This window comes from Aquarana catesbeiana, linkage group LG11 (assembly GCF_042186555.1).
Source record: "Aquarana catesbeiana isolate 2022-GZ linkage group LG11, ASM4218655v1, whole genome shotgun sequence".
NCBI lineage: Eukaryota > Metazoa > Chordata > Amphibia > Anura > Ranidae > Aquarana > Aquarana catesbeiana.
Genome location: NC_133334.1, coordinates 107,173,306 through 107,195,270, shown reverse-complemented (window position 1 = coordinate 107,195,270; position 21,965 = coordinate 107,173,306). Strand labels below are relative to the sequence as shown.

The 21,965-nt window shown below is 39.5% G+C and overlaps 1 protein-coding gene and 1 long non-coding RNA gene across 8 annotated transcripts in view; one reads left to right on the top strand and one right to left on the bottom strand.

Annotated features, from left to right (window-relative positions):
- CHID1 (chitinase domain containing 1) overlaps positions 1 to 21,965 on the top strand; it is a 1,258,939-nt gene that overhangs the window by 824,704 nt on the left and 412,270 nt on the right. The window lies entirely within an intron of this gene.
- LOC141112228 (uncharacterized) overlaps positions 17,576 to 21,965 on the bottom strand; it is a 183,327-nt gene continuing 178,937 nt past the window's right edge. For both annotated transcript variants that reach the window (XR_012236553.1, XR_012236554.1), the window contains 3 exons: positions 21,359 to 21,414; positions 17,740 to 17,828; positions 17,576 to 17,654 (listed from right to left, as the gene is read on the bottom strand). This is a non-coding gene — a long non-coding RNA (uncharacterized lncRNA). The remainder of the gene's footprint in view (positions 17,655 to 17,739; positions 17,829 to 21,358; positions 21,415 to 21,965) is intronic.

Below are 21,965 nucleotides of genomic sequence, written 5' to 3'. Positions count from 1 at the left end.
CATAAGGGTTATTAGTCAGGCAGACTGTGGCTATCCTAGATGGTACCAAAAGCACAGTGCATGCTGTTAAACTACATTATCCATCCTCGTTTCTACTGTAGAAGCTTGCATTGTAATAAAACTGTTAACTAGCTAGATGATGCTGGAAATTGACATCTTTCTAATTTTGTTGTGTGTTTTCTGTAATTCAGCATTAAATATTCTTCACTAGTAGGCAGATTTACAAGGTTTAGGAGGGATCCCTGCAGAGTGATAAGACAGAGTAAAAAAAAAACTCAAATTATTCTCAAGCTTTCTTGTGTCAGCTGATGAGCCTAACAGGCTGGTGCTGTATCCTCTCCAAGTAATTACCAGGCACTCTGGTACCCAGCACCCACTCCTCATCATGGCTGCTGTGGAATGCAGATGGGATTACTCCCCTCTCCCTCCTGTCTATTTTTCCCTCTCTCCTCTCTGATAATAATCGAGGCTGGAAAGATATTGTTTAGCTAGCAAGTGACCTTTTCCCTGCATGCCTGCGCTCATGTTTTGTAATAATGCTGTGACCTTCCAAGGTGGCCCTTATTATATATGGATTGATGTGTATACTCAGGACATCATCAGACCTTCAGTGAGTGGAAAGGGTTAAGAATTATGATTGAAGGCCATGATATTAAACCAGAAACTAAAATCTGTTCGGTATACAATGTTTAGTTGTGTGTACATTTGTTTAAAGGGTTTATATCTTCTGTAGCGTCACTGATATTATTAACTAGCTATAAGCAGATGTAAAGATGACACGGCGCAAGTTATTATGCTAAATACGAGAACTACTAAACTGCCCTGCCTGGCTTCTTACAAACTATTAATACTGGCCCCACAACTCAGTTATGCATTGTTCTTTCTAGATCTGACTACAATTTTTAAATATGTATATACACATTTGATCCCCTGCATATTTTGTAAGTTTGCCCACTTACAAAGAAATGAAGGGTCTATAATGTTTATCATAGGTATATTTTAAATGATAGAGACAGAATATCAACCAAAAATCCAGAAAAAACATGTAATACAAATTTTATTTTTTTTGTTTACAAATGTTTTTATTAGGAATAGTCAGACAATTACATAGAAGTGACATCTTACATACAGGGATCAGGTTTGAGATTATTGTACATATCCAAAGTATAAGTAACAATGTCCAATCTGCATCATATAGTGCTTAAATACAACTTGTATGTAATTCGTGCGTAATTTGTGTGTAAACGCGTAATGGTCTATATTAACAGTTTAACAAAACTTAGAAATGAAAAGGAAAATAATAACATAAAAAAGATAAGATACTGCCATGAGCACTATAGGTATGAAGTTAAGCTTGCAACTCAAAACATATGACTATTGTATCATCATGAGGTTATCAATATCAAAGTACAGCTGGTGGTAAGTATTAAAGCAAGCAGTTCGACCACCAGGATTCCCACTTTCTGTCAAAAATTTGCATGGAGTCCGTGAGAGTGTGATGGATACGTCCCATCAGTCTCACCGACTCCATGCGATGAAGCACCTGAGCCCAGGTGACTGTGTGTTTGCGCCATTTAAGGGCAATTGCACACTGTATTGCCCCAAACAATGTGTGGACTAGTTTTTGCACTGGAGGTATGATCTCAGGGAGGTCTGCAAACAGAATGCACATTTGAAATGTCAAGGTGATGTTTGAGCCAGTTATTTGTAATACTTTTGCAGTTGTCTGTTGCCAGAGGGAGCGTAACTCCCTACAGCTCCAAAAAATATGGAGTAGGGACCCTCTCTCACCACAGTCCCTAAAACATCTATCTGTGGTAGTAGGGAACATTTTATGAATTCTGACTGGCGTATAATACCATCTAGTATGCAGTTTTAGTACAGTTTCCTTAACAACTACTGAGCGTGTACATTTATGCATATGCTCGACCGTGTAATACAAATTTTATAAATTGAGTTGCAGTTCAGTGCGTAAAATAAGTATTTGATCCCCAAGCTAAACATGACTTAGTACTTGGTGCAGAAAACCTTATTGGTAAGCACAAAGATAAGACGTTTCTTGTAGCTGGTCACCAGGTTTGCACACACGTCAAAAGGGATTTTGGTCCACTCTTCTTTAGAGAGCTTCTCTAAATCCTTAAGGTTTCTTGGGTGTCACTTGGGAACTCGAAGTTTCTGCTCCCTCCATAACTTTTCTATAGGATTAAGGTCTGGAGACTGGCTAGGCCACTCCATGACCTTAATGTGCTTCTTCTTGAGTCACTCTTTTGTTGCCTTTGTGGTATGTTTTGGGTCATTGTCATGCTGAAAGACCCATCCATGACCCATCTTCAGTGTTCTGGCTGAGGGAAGAAGGTTCTCATCCAAGATTTTACAATTCATGGCCCCACCCATTGGCCCCTCAATGCTGCAAAGTCGGTCAGTACCTTTAGAAGAGAAACAGCCCCAAAGCATAATGTTTCCACCTCCGTGCTTGTCTGTAGGGATGGTATTCTTAGGGTCATAGTCCGTATTTTTCTTCCTCCAGTAGGATTGGGTATCCAGTCCCTGCAGTGTCCTTTGCTCTCTGTGACTCCACAAGGCGTCCTGTATCTTCCCTGTGGCCTCCACCATCGTCTAGCCCTAGCTGCTACTACCAAGTCCTGATCAGTTTGCCCCTAGTGGGAATTCCCCATATGTAGCAGGATCACAACAAGCACAAAGGATACTGTTGGTTTTCACATACAGTCCTGTTTGTTATGCAGCATAAAAGTAGTCACTAGTAGTCACTAATCATCAAAATAATATCTAGTGATCCTGCCATGAAGATCCTTGTTTAGGCATGTTTCTGTTCTATAGAATAGCAATTATCTGCCCCTATCTCCCAGTTGTGCTCTGGCCTTGTCATCCTGTAACTATGTACACCTGGTGGGCAGTACAAGCAGACACATGCCAACACACATTATGCAGGCATGGCCTACTGTCATCGTCATTAAGAATCCCACCCTGATAAATTCAACGTAGCAATCACTGGAGTTTATGCATTTAGATGGGAGGTGACTGCGAAGAGAACACCAGTGATTTACAAGAAAGAATGAAAACAAAAATTTGCACTCAACTTGCCCATAGCAATATATATATATATATATTTATAAAAACCCTTTAAACACCCAAAAAAACACATGATGCCACCACATGACTCTCCATTGCAATTAGGAGTAGAGCCTGGTGACCAGAACCTGCAGACTGGGCCTGCCAACTGGTCTTATTGCTGCCCATTACATTTTGATGTTACCACATCACTGCTTGTAGACTTCAGGGATCTGTGAAGACTCTTTGAGGGCCCTGCAAATGACACTTGATGCAGCCAATGGGCAGTGTCCATGTCTGCAGGAAGCAAGCACTGTAAAAAGAACAGTCCAACAGAAAATGGACCAGCAAAGATAAAACTCAGAACCCAGGCTTTCAGGTGACTGCAATTTTAGGTAAATAAATGGGGCTTTTAATTTTGTTGTTAGAAAAAAATAATCTAGTGATTATCTAAAGGGTGCTGGGGTGGAAAGGCAAGTGGGTTTATTATTCAGACTGGAGATCAGCTTTAAAGGGCCCACAGATAACATATACAATTAAACCCCCTGACAAGCCAATTCTGTCTGTTTTGCAACAGTTTATTCACATGCTCATTCGACTGACACAGGTTTTTGGGGGCATATGAGCGGTACTATTTCTTTGTTTTCGGCTACATATAAACAAAGTAAATATACTTCCTATCAAGGAGCCATCCCTGAAGTCCTGTATAGTAGGCTTTACTGACCATGAATTTCAGCCTTAAAAATTATTAATACTCTACAAAAGTCAATGTTAATAGACCTATTCCAAAATGTTATTTGGCCTACCTGACATCTTTGGAGATAAATTTAGCAATTTGGTGGACAGAAGACTTAGATAATAGACAAACGGGGGAGGAGGCATATCAAGCAATGGTTCATGAATCCAGGGCAATCAATGCGTACAGTTCAGTGGCAAGAGACTTCAACTGGATATCAAGCAATGGTTGGTATTAAAAGAGGGAGATGGTTGGGACTTTATATGAAGCACAGCAGGTAAGAAGGTAAGTATTCAACCACATATTTATTGATACCAAAACACATATACATAATTGTGTAAAATTGTAGCATTGTAGGCAATGATAACTCTTAGTTGTATACAGTAACAACATGATTCACAATATAATGGTAATAAATGCATAAATATAAAAAAAAAAAAATCTATCGAGTCCTTCAACACTTTACATGCCCCTTAGGCTGTAGTCCTCTAGTCTGCCTAGGTGCAATCTTACATATATTTACACAATGTCTCCTTTCACAGAAGTCTATTGGAACTGTCAGAGTTTGTACCAAGATTTAACAGCCCACTGGGGGCTAGACCACTACTGATGTCTTTGGTATTGCTTCTTTGTGTGGATATGCGGCCACAGCTCCCAGGAGATGTTTGTTCCCATGGTGCCTTCAGCCGTCCATATTACTTTTTGTATACTTAACTTACATGTAGGTAAGGGTGTTTGAGAACTACCCTATCCCTCCTCTTCCTCACGATCCCCCCCCCCCCCCTTATGCCAACCATCAGTTCACCCTGCAATGTTTGTTTTGTTATAGAATTATCCATTTCATACTTTCTCCTGATGAGTGGACATCTCCACGAAACGCGTAGAGCCTCAGCCTTATGCTACATCATTGCAATCATTTGATTTTGAGATTCAACATTATGATACTTAACATCAAATGTATTATCATCTCATCTTATTGTGTCCACTATGAATTGGAACAATTTTTTAAAATATATTTATGCATTCATTACCATTATATTGTGAATCATGTTGTTTCTGTATACACTAATCGTTAAAGAGATATCATTGCCTACAATGCTACAAGTTTACCCAATTATGTATATGTGTTTTGGTATCCATATACATGTGGTCGAATACTTACCTTCTTAACTGTGCTTCATATAAAGTTCTGACCATCTCCCTCTTTTAATATATACATTAGGGATGGAGGCATATGAACCTACCCACGCATTGCCAATTTTCCTTTCCCCCCATTTTGCAAAGCAATGATTGGTAACAACAAGGCATGCAGCATGTACAGTTATGCAGGCAGTTTACTTAGAGCTGATTTCAAGCAATTCTCTGTAACAATTGGGCAGACATAAAATATATAATAAGGTAGTGTGCATTTTGGCATTCTAGTGTGTAATGCTCTATACCTGCGCTCTGAGCTCTGTTTTCTGTTAATCTGAATAAAGGTTGTAGTATTACAGTTTACCAGCAGGTGGCACCCATACTCTTTTCTACAGATTATTGACTTTATTCTCCAAAAGCATGTTAGCCTAACAGTCCATTGGAAGATCTGTTGATTGGCTTCTGACACCTGATGCAAAGGTACCTATAGATCTTAAAGCGGTAGTAAACTCTGCTTTTGAACTTGTACTTACAGGTAAGCCTAGAATTAGGCATACCTGTAGTCACAGTGAATGTCTCTTAAACTTGCGATGTTTAGGAGATATTCACATGGGAAACAGCTGGTGATGTCACTGGCACACTGTGCTCTGAATTGACAGTACACCAAGTATGCTGTCAATTTAGAGTGCTGTGCCATGGCTGTGACTCATCGTAGCCCAGCCATTCAAATGGCTGGAGCCTGCAAACCTGGAAGGAAGACCGGGTGAAGGTGGAAGTCCTGTCAGAGGTGATAGTGCTCTGCTGCAGGGCTTCGTTGTAAAGGTAAGTCTGCCCACAATGCGCATGTATGCAATGCATACTAGTACAGTAGAGCTTAAACCACCCGAGGGGCCTACATTTTTTTTTCACAATGCCCAATAAATGTCTGTTGTTATACAGTATCTTAGTCATACAGTACAGGACAAAGGCTGGATTTTTAAAACATGCTACCTTCAGGTGATTGAACACTGGGAAAGATTTTGGACAGGCCCCCAGGGTGTACCGCTAAAACCTTACTCCACTCTGTGAGACTTCAGCTTTTTTGTAGTGTCCTTAGATAATGGACCCATTTTCCCATATGGATAAGTTCTTCTGTGAATAAGTGAATAAACTTATGAGAACCGTGAATAAGTGAATAAACTTAAACACTTTCCCAGTTTCCTGGTTTCTCCTGAGATAGCTAGGATTTGCACCGCCCTCTGTTCCCTTGTTACAGGATTTGACTGAAAGCTATAGGAGCCGATGGCTCCCACTGCTGTCAGAAAAAGCCTGTGAGAGAAGAAAGAAAAAGAGAGAGAACTGCTGCTCTTGGGCACAGCGCTGGATCGAGATCAGGCTCAGAATATGAGGTGGGTCAGGGGGTGATGCACATATTAAAATTTTTTTTACCTTAATACAGGGGATGCAATATGGTAAAAAAAGTACGCTTTATAACCACTTTAAGGTGGCCATAAACAATATAGGTTAAGTGTGCTCAGAGATTTTTTTCTTTATACAGTGACACAATAAGGGTACTTGCATATGGTACTAATGTTTGAACATTAGTATTCCTGGCCTAAATTTCAGGTGTTTGCGCTGTTTTGCACGTACCCCTTGCGTAAAATATATTCTACCTCTCAGAATGCAATGCTTTATTGAGGGGTGTATTGTATGAGCAAATGCATGTATTTACTTGCGTTAAAACACTAACCGGTAACTCCGATTTCTGTATTTTTATTTTACTGATCTATAAATTGCGCATTGAAAACAATGGTATTCATTTACATCAGTAAAAAAAAAAAAGGCCTGTATGCGTAAAAACATTGAGTTTTTAGGCAGCAGTGTGCAAAAGACCACATACATATTTCCAAAACATTTTAAGTGGAATTCAAAAAAGCACTTACAAGGCTTTCCTGGAAATTATGGCCCTTTAAATTGGTCTGGTTCAGATTCAGAAATGCCTGATGTCAGTTTCAGTAGCTTTACCAAAACGTGCAACAGATTCAGGTTGTTCTTAATTGTGCCACTTTTACATACACCATGGCTGCACCATATACAAAAAGATCTACCTAAAGTTTGTGGATAACAACATCGGAGATATTTAAAGGAGTTGTAAAGTCTTGTGGTCTTTCACCTTAATGCATTCTATTCATTCAGGTGAAAGACCTTCCATGGTGCAGTTGCCCCCCCCAGAGCCCCCCTTTTACTTCAAGAAAATTGTAACACCGCTCAAAGCAGTAAACAATCAGCGGATCATTGCAGATGCCCACCCTGGGTGTCAGAAACCATGAATCAGACTGAGACAGAAGTACAGTTAAATCTTACTTGTTTAATAATAATAATAAAAAACGGTAGTCAAAACATAGTCAGAGTTCAGGAACCAGAACGGACAGTCAGACAAGCCAAAATGTCAGGGAGCCAGAGATGAGCGTAGTAGAACAGCAAGCAGGATCTGGAGCCAGAAGGAATGTCAGACAAGCAAGTCTTTAACAGGAACACAGAGAGTCTCCAGAGATGTGACCAAGGCGAAGGCAGAGATCATCTGGGCTGGACGGCTTAAATAGGCAGGACTGACGAGCAGGATATCATCAACAGGTGAGTCACTGTGGAGAGATAGGAGCTGGCAATTAGCTGACACCTAAGCGGCGAGCTCAGAGAAGGAAGGGCTGAGCCCAGCCCTGACACTGGGTCACCACCGTCAAAGTTCAGTGTAAGGAAGAAAGGATGGCCGCACACAACGAAATGAGGTGCTTTTCAAGGATTCTTTATTGTCGCTGTGGCAGATGAAAGTTACAGGAGCATTTGTTGACGCATTTCACATGAGCATGTGCTTGTTCACAGCAACGAGAGTGAGCCCAGCAGCTCCAGCCGCTGTCTCGGGTCCTCATTGGATAGATTGATGGCAGTGACACAGGAACTGGGGTCAGGGCCGAGTCCTGCTGTCTGTGTCAATGGACGCAGCAGCAGGACTCAGGAGCATGCCCCCACGATTGCCCCTATGGAATGTGGCTCTCAGTAGATGCACTCGATGCAGAGGAGGAGCCAGGAGGGCCGCCAGGGGACCCCAGAAAAGGAGGATCGGGGGCGCTCTGTGCAAAACCCTTGCACAGAGAGTTAAGTATAACATGTTTGTTATTTAAAAAAAACAAAACTTTACAATCACTTTAAGACCAACTGTAAGCTTGAGCACAGTGCCTGTCTCTGTATACTGTATAGCAAAACAGCATGTTTCCAAATTAAGCCTGTTCTTGTGATAGGAGACAGTGGGTGGATTTCACATTGGTTTGTATGCTCTTGTTTTTTTCCTTGTATTAGCACTGTGCGTGTAATGCCGCGTACACACGAGCGGACTTTTCGACGGACTAGGTCCGACAGTCTTTCCGCCAGACTTTGCAGCGTAGGTCCGCCAGACTTTCAAACGAACGGACTTGCCTACACACGATCACACCAAAGTCCGACGGATTCGTACGTGATGACGTACGACTGGACTAAAATAAGGAAGTTGATAGCCAGTAGCCAATAGCTGCCCTAGCGTCGGTTTTAGTCCGTCGGACTAGCATACAGATGAGCGGATTTTTCGTCCGGACTCGGGTCTGTCGGAAAGATTTGAAACATGTTTTATTTCTAGGTCCGTGGCATTTTTTTTTTTTCACCTGTTGTTGATATCATTGTCACAGCAAGCGGTGTCCCTTGGCTTACTGAGATGGCAGTAAGTGGCCCAGCTTCCCACTAACACCAAGGGAATAAAAAATGTTGTCTTTTTAGATAATTTATTGCAGTTTTTGGAACAGCTGAAGTCCTGGTAAGCTCCCGAACCAGAATAAGTAGTTGGGGGCAGTATTGGGTTCAGGCATATATAAGTTTGTGGTTTTGGTAGAATCAAGCGATTTTTGGTAACATCTCAGGTCAGCCAAAAAGGGATTATTTTTGGTATTTGTATTTTCTGGACATCAATGTCTATGGTGGGTTATTTTTGAAGCTGTGGCCAATATATACATAAAATATATATCATTCCAAGGAAAAACCTGTGTAAGTGGTGTTTGTTATCAGGGCATAAGATAATTGGGAAAGGGTTGTGGTTATTGGGGAAGTAAAGATGGCCACTCTACCAGTCATGTACCTGTTACCAGGTACATGAATCTATCACCTACACCAACTTTTTTTGTGCAGAAGCACGATGGCTTTTTGTGAATTTCCCAGTTTGTGTTTACATTGGCAGGGATGGAAAGGGAGCACAGCAGAACATCTCCAGCCCCAGAAGAGAATCGATTTCCTGAAAATATCCAAGATCCTGAGTTGTCAGGCATACTTTGCTGGTAATTTCTGATCTGTGACCAGTATCAAGCAAAGATCTTCATGGGGAAAAATTACATGGAACTATAAAGAAGGTGTAGGCTTTACTAAAACATCCTGCCATCTCATACATGAAAACAAGGTGGCAAAACCAGTTGTTTCATCATGTCACAGCAGACCGACTGGCTAATAACTTTAATTCAACTTATGTTGAACATTTACAAAAAAATTAAATTGCTCAGGTTCAGCACATAAATGTCATTCGCCACACCAGGAATGTAATGAAAGCTAATAGATCAGATTTTTCTCTTTGGTGTAAACCGAAGAATACTAGTGAAGGCTTTATAAAAGGCACACTTCTATTGATAAACCAGTTCTTTAATAGCCTGTAGTTGGCTGAAACAAACTAAAAAACATGAATAAAAAGGTTTTCTTCCTTCACAGGATTTTAGGTAAAAGTGTTCCTCTGCGTCTCTGTATAGATATGTGCACCTGTTTCTAGATAATGGTAGAAAGAACAACCACTCAAGCAGCGAAATGGGTTAACACATAATTTGATTTGGGACAAATCCTTGTCCTGCTTTGTGTAAAATGTCTTATCTGCTGGAAAACCCATTTAAATATGAATGGAGTGAAGGGGATTGTGCTGAAATTGCTAATCTCTTTTAATTTGTCTGGCACTGAGTCTATGGGGGCTTGATGCGCCTATTGTCTCCACATGCAGTTTAAGCAGAGGGAAAGAAAATTGTTTCTCCCTGCTTGTCAAAGCTCTAAGCATAGTGTCAAACTGACACTGTTCATCCCCAATGAAAGTGAGGCAACTACTTCTGTAATAGCAAATGAAGAGGATGCTTTGAACCCCGATCAATAGCCCTACAGGAAAACATGCACAATCAGCAGTTAATAGTTTAACAATATGACATTCCATTCTAGGAGTCTTTCTCATTTTCCCTTTTCCTTTTTCCTTTTTACCCCGGATGGTGAATGTTGATGTAAAATCATCTCTGAAGAGGTACAGTTCAGCTTAAAGGTTGATTTTATTTAAAGATTGGTTTAATTGTACCCAAACATCTTTTTAGAAACATGTCTGTTTTTATAATTTATAGAGAATGCAATAAATGTATACATAAAGTATGCACTCCCACTTTCAGTTACTTTGAGCTCCTACCCTGACTACATGAGGAATTATGTAGATGGAAATATAAATCTTAAGTTAGATCAAACGTAATTTTTCAGTTGGTACATATTGTATTAGAAAAGTAATGACTGTCTCAGAACTGTATTTGTAAAATTGTTTGGTAGTGGGTGCAAGGCAAACTGAGGTCTTAAAGTGATTCTAAAGGTTGTAATTGAATAAAAGACAAAAACAAAAAACATGTTATACTTACCTGCTCTGTACAATGGTTTTGTACAGAGCTGCTCCGATCCTCTTATTTTTGGTCCCCCTTCAGTGGTCCTGGCTCCTTCCCCCATGGCTCCTTCCCCATGCCATGTTTTCCTAATAGCAGTTGTGGTTTAAAGCGTTACTCCACTTTTGTCAAGAAAAAAACATTCCCCTCTGGATGATCTATATACATTGCAAGGATTATAACAAACTGTTGCAGATTCCTACCTTTTGTTATTCTGAAGAAATCCCTCTGTGTTTCTCTGTGCCTGTGTTCTGAGTGGGTCTAATGGGAGTGATTTCATAATTAACTGACAGGTGTGCAGCTGCAGAGCACGAATGATGAAATCTGCTGGGCATCCCGGGAGACATGTTCCTTATGAAAGTATCTCTCCAAAAATGTAATTTTTGTTGCAGGGGATGCCTGATATCTGACGTGTATCTAAGGCAGAATTCTGGGAAAATTGGTGAGCCAATCACACAAGCAGGAAATTATGTTTCTGGGGGGTGTTCAGTACACACTCTGTGTACAGAACAACTCGAGGTAGCCATATTCAATGCGTTCTCAGAAAATTACAGTGGCTGCAGATTGAAAAGGAAAGGTAATTTTCCTGTTTATTCAATTGTCAGGATTACAGTTTAATACAAGAGTACAAAATGGCTCTGAAGACATGAACAGTCAACAACAAGTCATCAATAGCATGTTTTAAAGCTGAGGGATTAAGACCTGAATCCATGGAGATCCGCCAATGGGTATCAGAGACTGTGACATAGTGGTCAACTTATAAGCAAACTATTATTGAGAACCATATTCTTTTTTATATCACTAATAGGTCAAACAATTAATGGTCCTTACATCAGGCCAACTTTGTGCATTCGGCAGAGGGGTCTAGCAGGACAGCACCCACCCATCTACCTAGACAACCTATAAGCATAATAATGATATTATTACAACCATAATGACCACTATGTCATCCAACACAAAACTTTATTATCGTTCCCCTTCAAAAAAAAAAAAAAAAAAAAAAATATATATATATATATATATATATATATATATATATATATATATGTAGAAAAATCAAGTGTAGCAGCGACATATCCTTTGAGGGACATTGTTACATGCAAAATCTAGACCGGAGCCCAAAGTTGAAGGAAAGGTAATTTTTCATAACATTCAATTACAATATTATTAGTGTCGCAGTTATATGCGCTATATTATTTTTTTCTTTATTTGCTATTTTTTTCCCATGAAAGTGGAGTTACCCTTTAAGCCATAGAATCAAACAATAAGATGGGGTTTTTCCACTGCCCCTTAAAGTAATGACAGTATGATCCAGGGCATGAGTCACTGTCAATCATATAAATTAGGGCAGGAAGGGGTCTTACCAGCCTGTGAAGTCACAGCATTTTGAAGTTCCAGTGTGGGAGTGAGTTTAGTTTTGTAAGTGTAAGGCCAAAAGCACGGGGGAAAATTACCTATTTGAAAAGTCACCAGATATTTAGTATCACACACAAAATTATTACCATTTCCAATGGGACTTTATAGGCAGCTATTGTACACATGGTAACATGTCATAAAATATATAACTTTTATTTAAATCAGCATAAAACATAAATACATTAAACCGACATAGTGGCTGACGTGACTTTGTACATCATTTCGCATATCTTGATACAATGATACAGTATACCCAAGAATGACTCAGTAGTGATCATATAAACATCTTTGTGCGATAAAGGTATCATGTTACTCATTTGCAAAAATTATCGAATGCGGTAAACGATGTCTAATTCACAAAAAAAAAATGGTTATGTGGTATTTACGAAAAAAAAAAAGGGGGCCGGTAAATACCGCATAAAAATCTCTTAAATCTAATTCACAAATGGACCAGAGCATTAAAAAGCATGGTATAATTACCACCAGGGTTTAGCTGGCAGTATCACATGCGGTATTTGTAAAAAAATAGCTGGTTGCTAAGCTGCAGATCGGGAAGCCGGCCGCCGCATCTTTAATAACCGATGACTCATCAGCTGTTAGTGGCTTCCCTGCTGACAGCTGATTGAAAAAGAAAAGCAGACAATTAAAAAGTATGAAAAAAAAGGAAAAATCCATACCAGACCCTTACCTGGGCAAGCGGCCTGGCAGGTCAGGAAAGGGGGTGTGAGCTCGAGCTTGGTGGTTGTGGGGGTCTGCGGGCAGGGGGATAATCGGAATCTAAACACCCCCATGTGAATGAGTATTGTGTACATCATTCCCCTACCCATTCACCAAAAAAGTGTTGCAAGGTAAAAAAAAACACAGAGTTTTTGACAATTCTTTTATAAAAAATAAAAAAAAGTCCCATGATGTAAATCCACCATCAATCACGCCACCCAGCATGCACCAGTCCGTGACATCATAAGGGGGCGGGGCCACCAGGTGACATAGCCAGGTGGCCCTACCCCTTACCTCCTTACCCCCTTAAGTAAGGGGCTGGGGCGTTTGCTCATCCCCGCCTTCTTGACATGTATGGATAAGGGTCTGGTATGAATTTGGGGGGGGCCCACACCATTTTGTTTTTTATTTCGGCCTGGTATGGACTGGGGGGACCCCACGCCATTTTTTTCATACTTTTTAATTGTCTGCTTTTTTTTTTTTTTTTATTTACAATCAGCTGTCAGTGGGGAAGCCCGCTGACAGCTGATGAGTCATCTGTTGTTAAGGATGCGGCAGGCGGTTTCCAGGCCTGCTGCTTAGTAACCAGCTCAATGTGGTAAATTACCGTATTACCTATTGTGGTAATTAACACTGAATCAAACAAATACCGTATGCAGTATTTAACTTTAAATTCTTAGTGAATTGAACACAACATTGCTCAGTTGTTAACGCATGTGGTATTTTACTGCATAAGATTAGCCTGTATTTAACTCTCAGTGAATCAACCCCATTGTCTTACTCAGGGGTGAGAGTATATGATATCTGTAACAAAATCATAACATTTTTATCACATATTCATGTAAAATCATCCAAACGTTATTCCACAGTATTACAGTACACACTTACAGTCTTGAAATGGTGTACATACATGCAAATTAGCCTGTTAAAAATCAGATGCCGTATTTCTTGCCCCAAGAGGCCAAGGTCTCCGATGGGTCCTGTACATAAGCTCACAAGAATCATCTGGACAGTATCAAATGGCTACTGTAAAGAGAGTATATATGAGCCCTTAGTATCGCCCCATATATCATATTATTTTTCAAAAGTGTAATACAAATACAGAAATAAGTCAAAGCTGACCACAATGTATTTGTAATTCAATATCCTCATGCAGTCATTTCCTACCCTCTATCTAGGCTACAAATAATCATGTGGGACATTCCCACCCCTATTATGGGGTGGCCCCACCGACAATTATGTGTATATAAAAAGTGAAGTACCTATTAAATTATTTAATCCACACACAGAGGGGAATTTACTAAGACTGGAGCGTTTATGTGCAATTTTCAGCGTTCATCATTTTTTGTGGTCAGAAGAACTAGTCTTGAACGCGATTTTAGGGCGTTCAGACAACAGCCCATAAACTTCCCTGCTGATAAACTTCAAAAAAATGTCCATGTGTGCTGTAACCAAGGCTGAGTGAGTCTGAGGGGCCAGTACTAACAACTGTTGTGTAAAGACTGCTTTTCTTTTTAATAACAGTGAGCTACCAGGCCCTTAAACTGCAAGTTCATACTGACATGTCTCACTAAAATGCATCTTCCATATTGAGTCAAATCACTAATTAATTTGTCACAGAGGGAGAGAGAGAGAGAACTTTTAGTGCTGGGGCAGAACTACTGAGGACCTGTGTAAGGACTGGATTCCTGAGTGCTGGGACCGGAGCTGGAGGGACCTGTTGCTGTGGTGCCTGTGCCTCCTACACAGCTGAGAGACTGAGCCTTTGCAGATGGGATCCAATTCCTGGGAAGAACAGACCCCCAAGTGTTCTGGACTGGATTTACTGTGTACCTGGAGTGGTGAGCAGAACCAACTGTGTTTACCCCATCACTACTCACAGTTTATTGCCTGTGGAGACTGCCCATTACATAACAGTCCAACAGTTATCCACCGTTAAAGAGAAAGTAACACATGCACCACCATACAGATGGTCCCCAACATTAGTCAGCTGAATTTTGCTAATCAGGCACCAGGTACTTTGCAACCATCTTCAGGGGTACCCCTCGGAGGAGTGTGTACATCTACCCACTCTTAGGGGTGTATGCATAGAGTGCACTCAGGGACACTCTTTGAATCTCTATTTCCAAGAGTTAAAGTGAGACTTTTCTTTGTGCCATTCATGCTTTCATGGTTGATGCTTTTCTTGCCAATGCTGTGTATACTAGTTTGAAAGGGTTTAACCTTATTGTGGCTTAAGTCATTTGCCATGGTTGAGGCTGATCTTTCCGTCAGTTAATCTAACATACTCATTGCCTTGTTTATTGTTCTGTACATTTTATTCTTTCCTTGCCCTGCAATAATACATTTACTTTATCCACCATCAAGTAGCTTGTGGCCCATTTCATGTGTGCTAATATCATTGTGGTATTATACTAATGCCTAAGCTGACCTAAGCAGCATGCTAAGATATATTCAGGTGTGTTAGAGGGGATGGAGCGGTTACAGAGTCGTGGCAGAGAACAGAGTACCCATCATCCAAAGCAGCTCCTCCTGGGGTAGCACTATAATTATAAAACATTTCAGCACTTCTACTTCCTACCACTTAATTCTCCTGACTGGGTTAGCGGGTCCACAAATAGCTCTTGTAACTGCAGTTTGACAGTTGCTATTTACCATCAAACCAAGCGCACATGTCAATTTCTTATTTGAGGACCAACGACTCTCCGACCCCACATCAGGATTATGCTACGTTGAAATGAACTCTGCAGATATACAGACCAAGAAAATAAGTTTGTTTAGTGCTTCTCATTTTTTATCTCTTTTTTTTACTGTTGTATTATAGTCTTTTTTGTTGTAATATAGTTTCCTGTAAATATATTTTGGCTGTGTTTTTTTTTTTCCGCTGTTTTAATTTCTTCTTTCTTATACCTTACAGGTGCTGTTTGTTTCATGTTATTACATATGAGTAATTTTAACAATATAACTAAAATCACTAGGCTCAAGACATGTGCACTGACAAAAAATGTTTTTTTGCTTTTTTTCGGAAATTTGAAAATTCGGAATTCCCAAAATTCAGATTTTCAAATTTTGGAATTTCCGAATTCCGAATTTCGAATTTCCGAATTTTCGAATTCTGAATTTTCGGAAATTAAAAAATTTGAAAATCCAAAAATTCGAAAATCTGAAAAAAGAAAGAAAATCAGTAAAATTCGAAATAATAACTAATTGATAATAACTTCAAAAATTTCAAATTTGGCTGTTTGTGAACGTAATGAATACAAATTTATCTGAAGTTACGAATTATCCGAAATAACGGATGTCGCAAATAAACAAATGTAATGGAACAAATTAATAATAAATAATAATAAAAAAGTTTTGATATTATTATTGTTATTTATTATTATTAGATCATTACGTTCCATTCGTTCCATTCGTTTAGATACGGCATTCGTTATTTCAGATAATACGTAACTTCGGATAAATTCATACTCTTTACATTCACTAACAGCCAAATTTGAAAGGAAATTCCAATGCCTATAATTTAATATTCATTATTAGTTAGTTATTTCAGATTTTCAGGTTTTTGACATTTCAGATCTTCGTTCTTTTGATTTTTCAGATTTTCATTTTTATTTATGGATTTTCAAATTTCCAAATTTTTTAATTTTCAAATTTATGAAATTTCAAATTTTCAAAATTTCCGAATATCCAAACTCGAATTTTCCAATTTCCAAATTTCAAATTTTGAATTTCCGAAATTTCGATTTTTCGGAAATTTCGAATTTCCAATTCCGAATTTCCAAAATTTTGAATTTCCAAAATTTTGAATTTTCCAATTTCCGAAATTCCGAATTCTCCAATTCCGAATTTCCGAATTCCTGAAATTCCGGATTTTTAGAAATTCCGAAATTCTAAATTTTCGGAAATTCTAAAATATGGAAATTTGAAAATCCCGAGATTCGAAATTTCGGAAATTGAAAAATTCCAAAATTTGGAAATCGAAAAATTTGAAAATTCATAAGATTCGGAATTCACGAATTTGTCAAAATTCGTTAAAAAACAAATTTGTAACAAAACGCATTGCACATGTCTACTAGTCTCTGGTCTCCAGAATTGGGTCTCTTCAGCAATTCCCACTGTAGGCTCAGACAAGCTCCTTAATCCATTAGGTTGAAACAAGATACACTGAACAGAGGTAAAACAGTACAAAGATGTACACCAATGATGTAAAGATGTCATTACAACAAAAACTGAGGAGTCAGAGTTTCTCTATAATCTTTTAAATAGTTGGTAAATTGTATAAATCTCACTTTATGAGGTGGTGTTCAGCTTCATTAAGGCATTTTTACACTGCACTCTCACTGTAGAAACATTATTACTTCTGTGGAATATCTATAATGGGAAACACTGTGAGAATTCACAAAACTTCATTACCTCCAGTAAATGTTTCACCCTATGACCTCATTCAGTACAGATTTTTGGCTATGTATTTTCAAATCAGTATGAAAATCTGCAGGTTAATTTGGTCAAGCACTCATTATCAGTCTATGTTATTGTCTGGGTTTTCTTTGTCTGTTATAGTGGAATTCCATGTTCTATCAGTAACCACTCACTGACAGCTACAAAGAGACATTAAAATGTGCTGCTTCTTATCTAGGCCGGAAAGCCGCATGCTGCTGTTTCAGTAACATTGGTTCTGATCCTTTCATTATTATTTTGCTAGCAGAAGTCATCAGTTGGTGTTAATAGACTGTATTTCAGATGTTGTTTTAAAAGAACATGCATTCAATATTGTAACAGGGGCAGTGCTACTTACTGAGGTATAGTTTCCTTACCATTAACCGACTTTGTTAATCAAGCTGTTCTTACAGGAGAAGTACCTATCCACAAGAAAGGTAGTAAGAAAGACGATGCAAACAACAGGCCAGTGAAATTAAACAAAAAATTATGTTGCACTTTACTGACCATTAGTTTTCATTTCCTTTGGCATCTTCCCGTCTGTTTAATCCTGGTGATCTTGCCAGTAACACACCTCCTGTATTAGTGAGACACCTCTGGAAGAATGAGCAGAGGAGGCACACCAGATGTTTGCCTTATCCATGTAAACTGATACATTCTGCTAGAGAGTTTGAGCTCATGAAAAACAATAGAGTTGCTGGCTGGAACACCGTATGAAAATAGAAGAAAGAAAGCCTAAAAAGGAAACCAATGCAGCCATCACATCTAAAAATTGGTAAGCTGCATGTAATAAATATTTGCTTTTGGGTTTAATACTGCTTTAACATCTGGAGTAGTAAAATAAGTCTCACCTAAAAAAAAATAGGATCAGTGATCATTTGAAAAGATACAACTTGCCCATTTTCTTCCATCTGACTTCAATGAGTCCTTACTCCTTCCCTGATAAGCGGCTCACATGAGTTTCGTTATCAACACATTATGGCTCTCCTTCTCCTGGTGGTTCCCAGGGACCTCACCCCCATTTCCCCTCCTCGTAACTTCTTCTTTCCTCACCCTTCTTCTCACATCTCCTACTTCTTTTCTTGACTTTACATTTCTATCTTTTCTGCCTTCCTAGTTTCTATACAGTGCATCCGGAAAGTATTCACAACGCTTCACTTTTTCCACGTTTTGTTATGCTACACCCTTATTCCAAAATGTATTAAATTCATTATTTTCCTCAAAATTCTACAAACAATACCCCATAATGACAACGTGAAAGAAGTTTGTTTGAAATCTTTGTAAATTTATTAAAAATAAAAAATGAAAAAATCACATGTACATATGTATTCACAGCCTTTGCCATGATACTCATACTGAGCTCAGCTGCATCCTGTTTCTACTGATCATCCTTGAGATGTTTCTACAACTTGATTGAAGTCCACCTGTATTAAATTCAGTCGATTGGACATGATTTGTAAAGGCACACACCGGTCTATATAAGGTCCCACAGGTAACAGTGCATGTCAGAGCTCAAACCAAGCCATGAAGTCCAAGGAATTGTCTTTAGACCTCCGAGACAGGTTTGTTTAGAGACACAGATCTGGGGAAGGGTACAGAAACATTTCTGCAGCATTGAAGGTCCCAATGAGCACAGTGGCCACCATCATCTGTAAATGGAAGAAGTTTGGAACCACCTTGACACTTTCTAGAGCTGGCTGCCCAGCAAAACGGAGTAATCGCTGGAAAAGGGCCATAGTCAGGGAGGTGACCAACAACCCGATGGTCACTCTGACAGAACTCCATCATTTCTCTGGAGAGAGGAGAACCATCCAGAAGGACAACCAGGTCTGCAGCACTCCACCAATCAGGCCTGTATGGTAGAGTGGCCAGACAGAAACCACTCCTCAGTAAAAGGCACATGACAGCCTGCCTGGAGTTTGCCAAAAGGCACCTGAAAGACTCTCAGACTATGAGAAACAAAATTCTCTGGTCTGATGAAACAAAGAATAAACTCTTTGGCCTGAATGGCAAGCATCATGTCGGGAGGTAACAAGGCACCACTCATCACCTAGCCAATACCATCCCTACAGTGAAGCATGGTGGTGGCAGCATCATACTGTGGGGATGTTTTTCAGTGGCAGGAACTGGGAGAATAGTCAGGATCAAGGGAAAGATGAATACAGCAATGTTTTCAGACATCTTTAATGAAAACCTACTCCAGAGCACTGTAGACCTCAGACTGGGACAAAGGTTCATCTTCCAACAGGACAATGACCCTAAGCACACAGACAAGATAACAAAGGAGTGGCCATGGGACAACTCTGTGAATGTCCTTGAGTGACCCAGCCAGAGCCCAGACTTGAACCCAATTAAACATCTCTGGAGAGATCTGAAAATGGCTGTGCACCGACGCTCCCCAACCAACTTGATGGAGTTTGAGAGGTCCTGCAAAGAAGAATGGGAGAAACTGCCCAAAAATAGGTTTCCCAAGCTTGTAGCTTCATACTCAAAAAACTTGAGGCTGTAATTGGGGCCAAAGGTGCTTCAACAAAGTATTGAGCAAAGGCTGTGAATACTTATATGTACATGTTTTTTTTTTCGTTTTTTATTTTTAATAAATTTGCAAAGATTTCAAACAAACTTCTTTCATGTTGTCATTATGGGGTATTGTTTGTAGAATTTTGAGGAAAATAATGAATTGAATCCATTTTGGAATAAGGCTGTAACATAACAAAATGTGGAAAAAGTGAAGAGATGTGAAAACTTTCTGGATGCACTGTACTTTCCTTTTTCCCCTCCTTTCTTTTCACTTGCTCCTTTTAACAACACTGGTAACTGGATATTGGTCCTTTAATTACCTAATCTGACCTAATCTGACCCCTGTCCTCACCATATATTGTATGTAACTGCCTTAAAGAGTGAGTCCCGCAAAAAAATTTTTTTTTTAAAGTCAGCAGCTACAAATACTGCAGCTGCTGACTTTTAAAATATGGACACTTACCTGTCACAGGGTCCAGCGATGTCGGCACCCGAGGCTGAACCATCCCTCGGTCCTCGGATGCTGCCGTCGCCATCTTCGGTAAGGGAATCAGGAAATGAAGCCTTGCGGCTTCACTTCCCGGTTCCCTACTGCGCATGCGCGAGTCGCAAAGCGCAATCTGAATGGTCCATGCTGTCTCTGGAACCCGTGTGTGTGACTGGAAGAGGCATAGACTCCCGTGGGAGTCTATGCCCGGAAGTGGGTGCAAATACCTGTCTTAGAAAGGTATCTGCACCCCCCTCCCCCCTGAAAGGTGCCAAATGTGACACCGGAGGGGGGGGGTTCCAAAAAGTGGAGGTTCAATTTTTGTGTGAACCTCCACTTTAATATATACTTACTTTACAGTAATCTCTCCCATTCAATTTAGCTACCTCCTGTCTCTTCACTGTCCAATATGTTTTTTTTTTTTGTAATTTTTTATTCTCGTTTAGGTCAGATTACTGTTATTATTTCTTCAATTGCACCTGTTACCTATTTGTATATATTGATGCTTTGCTCATTTCTACTTTGTGCATCCTTTTGACCGAATGATACTTCATCCTCATTTGAACTACCTTTTGATGTACATTGTACATATATGTTTTGTTTGTGGCTATATATACTGTACCATGTTCTCTATTTTCAATAAAATATTTAAACAAGAACAGATAAAACTTGCTGGACCCATCGCAATCCCTTTTTTTAAAGGTTCCAAGTGGAAGCTATTACCATGTTAGAGATTGTTCAAGAAGGTAGATTTTCTATAATGTTAAACTCAATGGACCATCAATTTCCAACTGTTTCCTTAGATCCAAAAACGTAACCATGCTAGTATCATACATATTCATAAACTTTATATTAAAGCAGATCTTAATTGCATCTGAGCGCCACAAACCAAAAACACTATTTAGCTAATTTTTAATATTCAAAGCGAAACCCCCCCCCCCATCTATCCATGTCTCCATGCTTTATTTTGTTGAGAAATCACTTTGAAAAGCGCCCCCCCCCCCCCCTAGTGTTTCTACCCATGGCCATCTTAAGTAAGGGCAAATGATGCATGTAGCATTTACTTCCTGCAATCCATCTGCCCTTAGCTCTGGCATGCATGCAAAAGAGTATGCTTACCTGAGAAAACCCCTTCTGCCCTCCTAAAGACTCCTGGGATGTATGACATCATTTGCCTAGACAAAAAAAGACAACAACTGAAGGAATGTAATAAAAAAAAGATTAAAACAAGTAAATATGATATACTTTCCTATTTACTTACTAATGCTAGCAGCATAATCATTAAAAATAATCAATGTTGATTGGGAGAATGAAGTTCCGCTTTAAAGGTATTATTGCTAAATATCTCCACAAGCTCATCCAAATCTTCTTTAGTTCCTTGCCAGCTGGTGAACACATTGTTGTTGTACCTATTCCATAACAGAATTTTGGGAAGGCACATTGACAAGGTGTCATCACCAAACATTTGGTTATCCCATTCACCAAGATATAAGTTGGCATAATCGTTTCTCTAATTAAATAAGGGTCGGTCATTCGTTAGGAATATGGTTGTCATTCTTCAACCTAAGGAAATCAAGTGCCTTTAGATCACAACAAACACTACAACAAAGCATAGGATAGGTGTCAATGTGGAAGGGGGGGGGGGGGGGGATGTAGACTTCACCTTTAGAGCATATTCACCCAATTTAGTTATGCATATGCTCTTTTTACTATCTTCACCACCCTC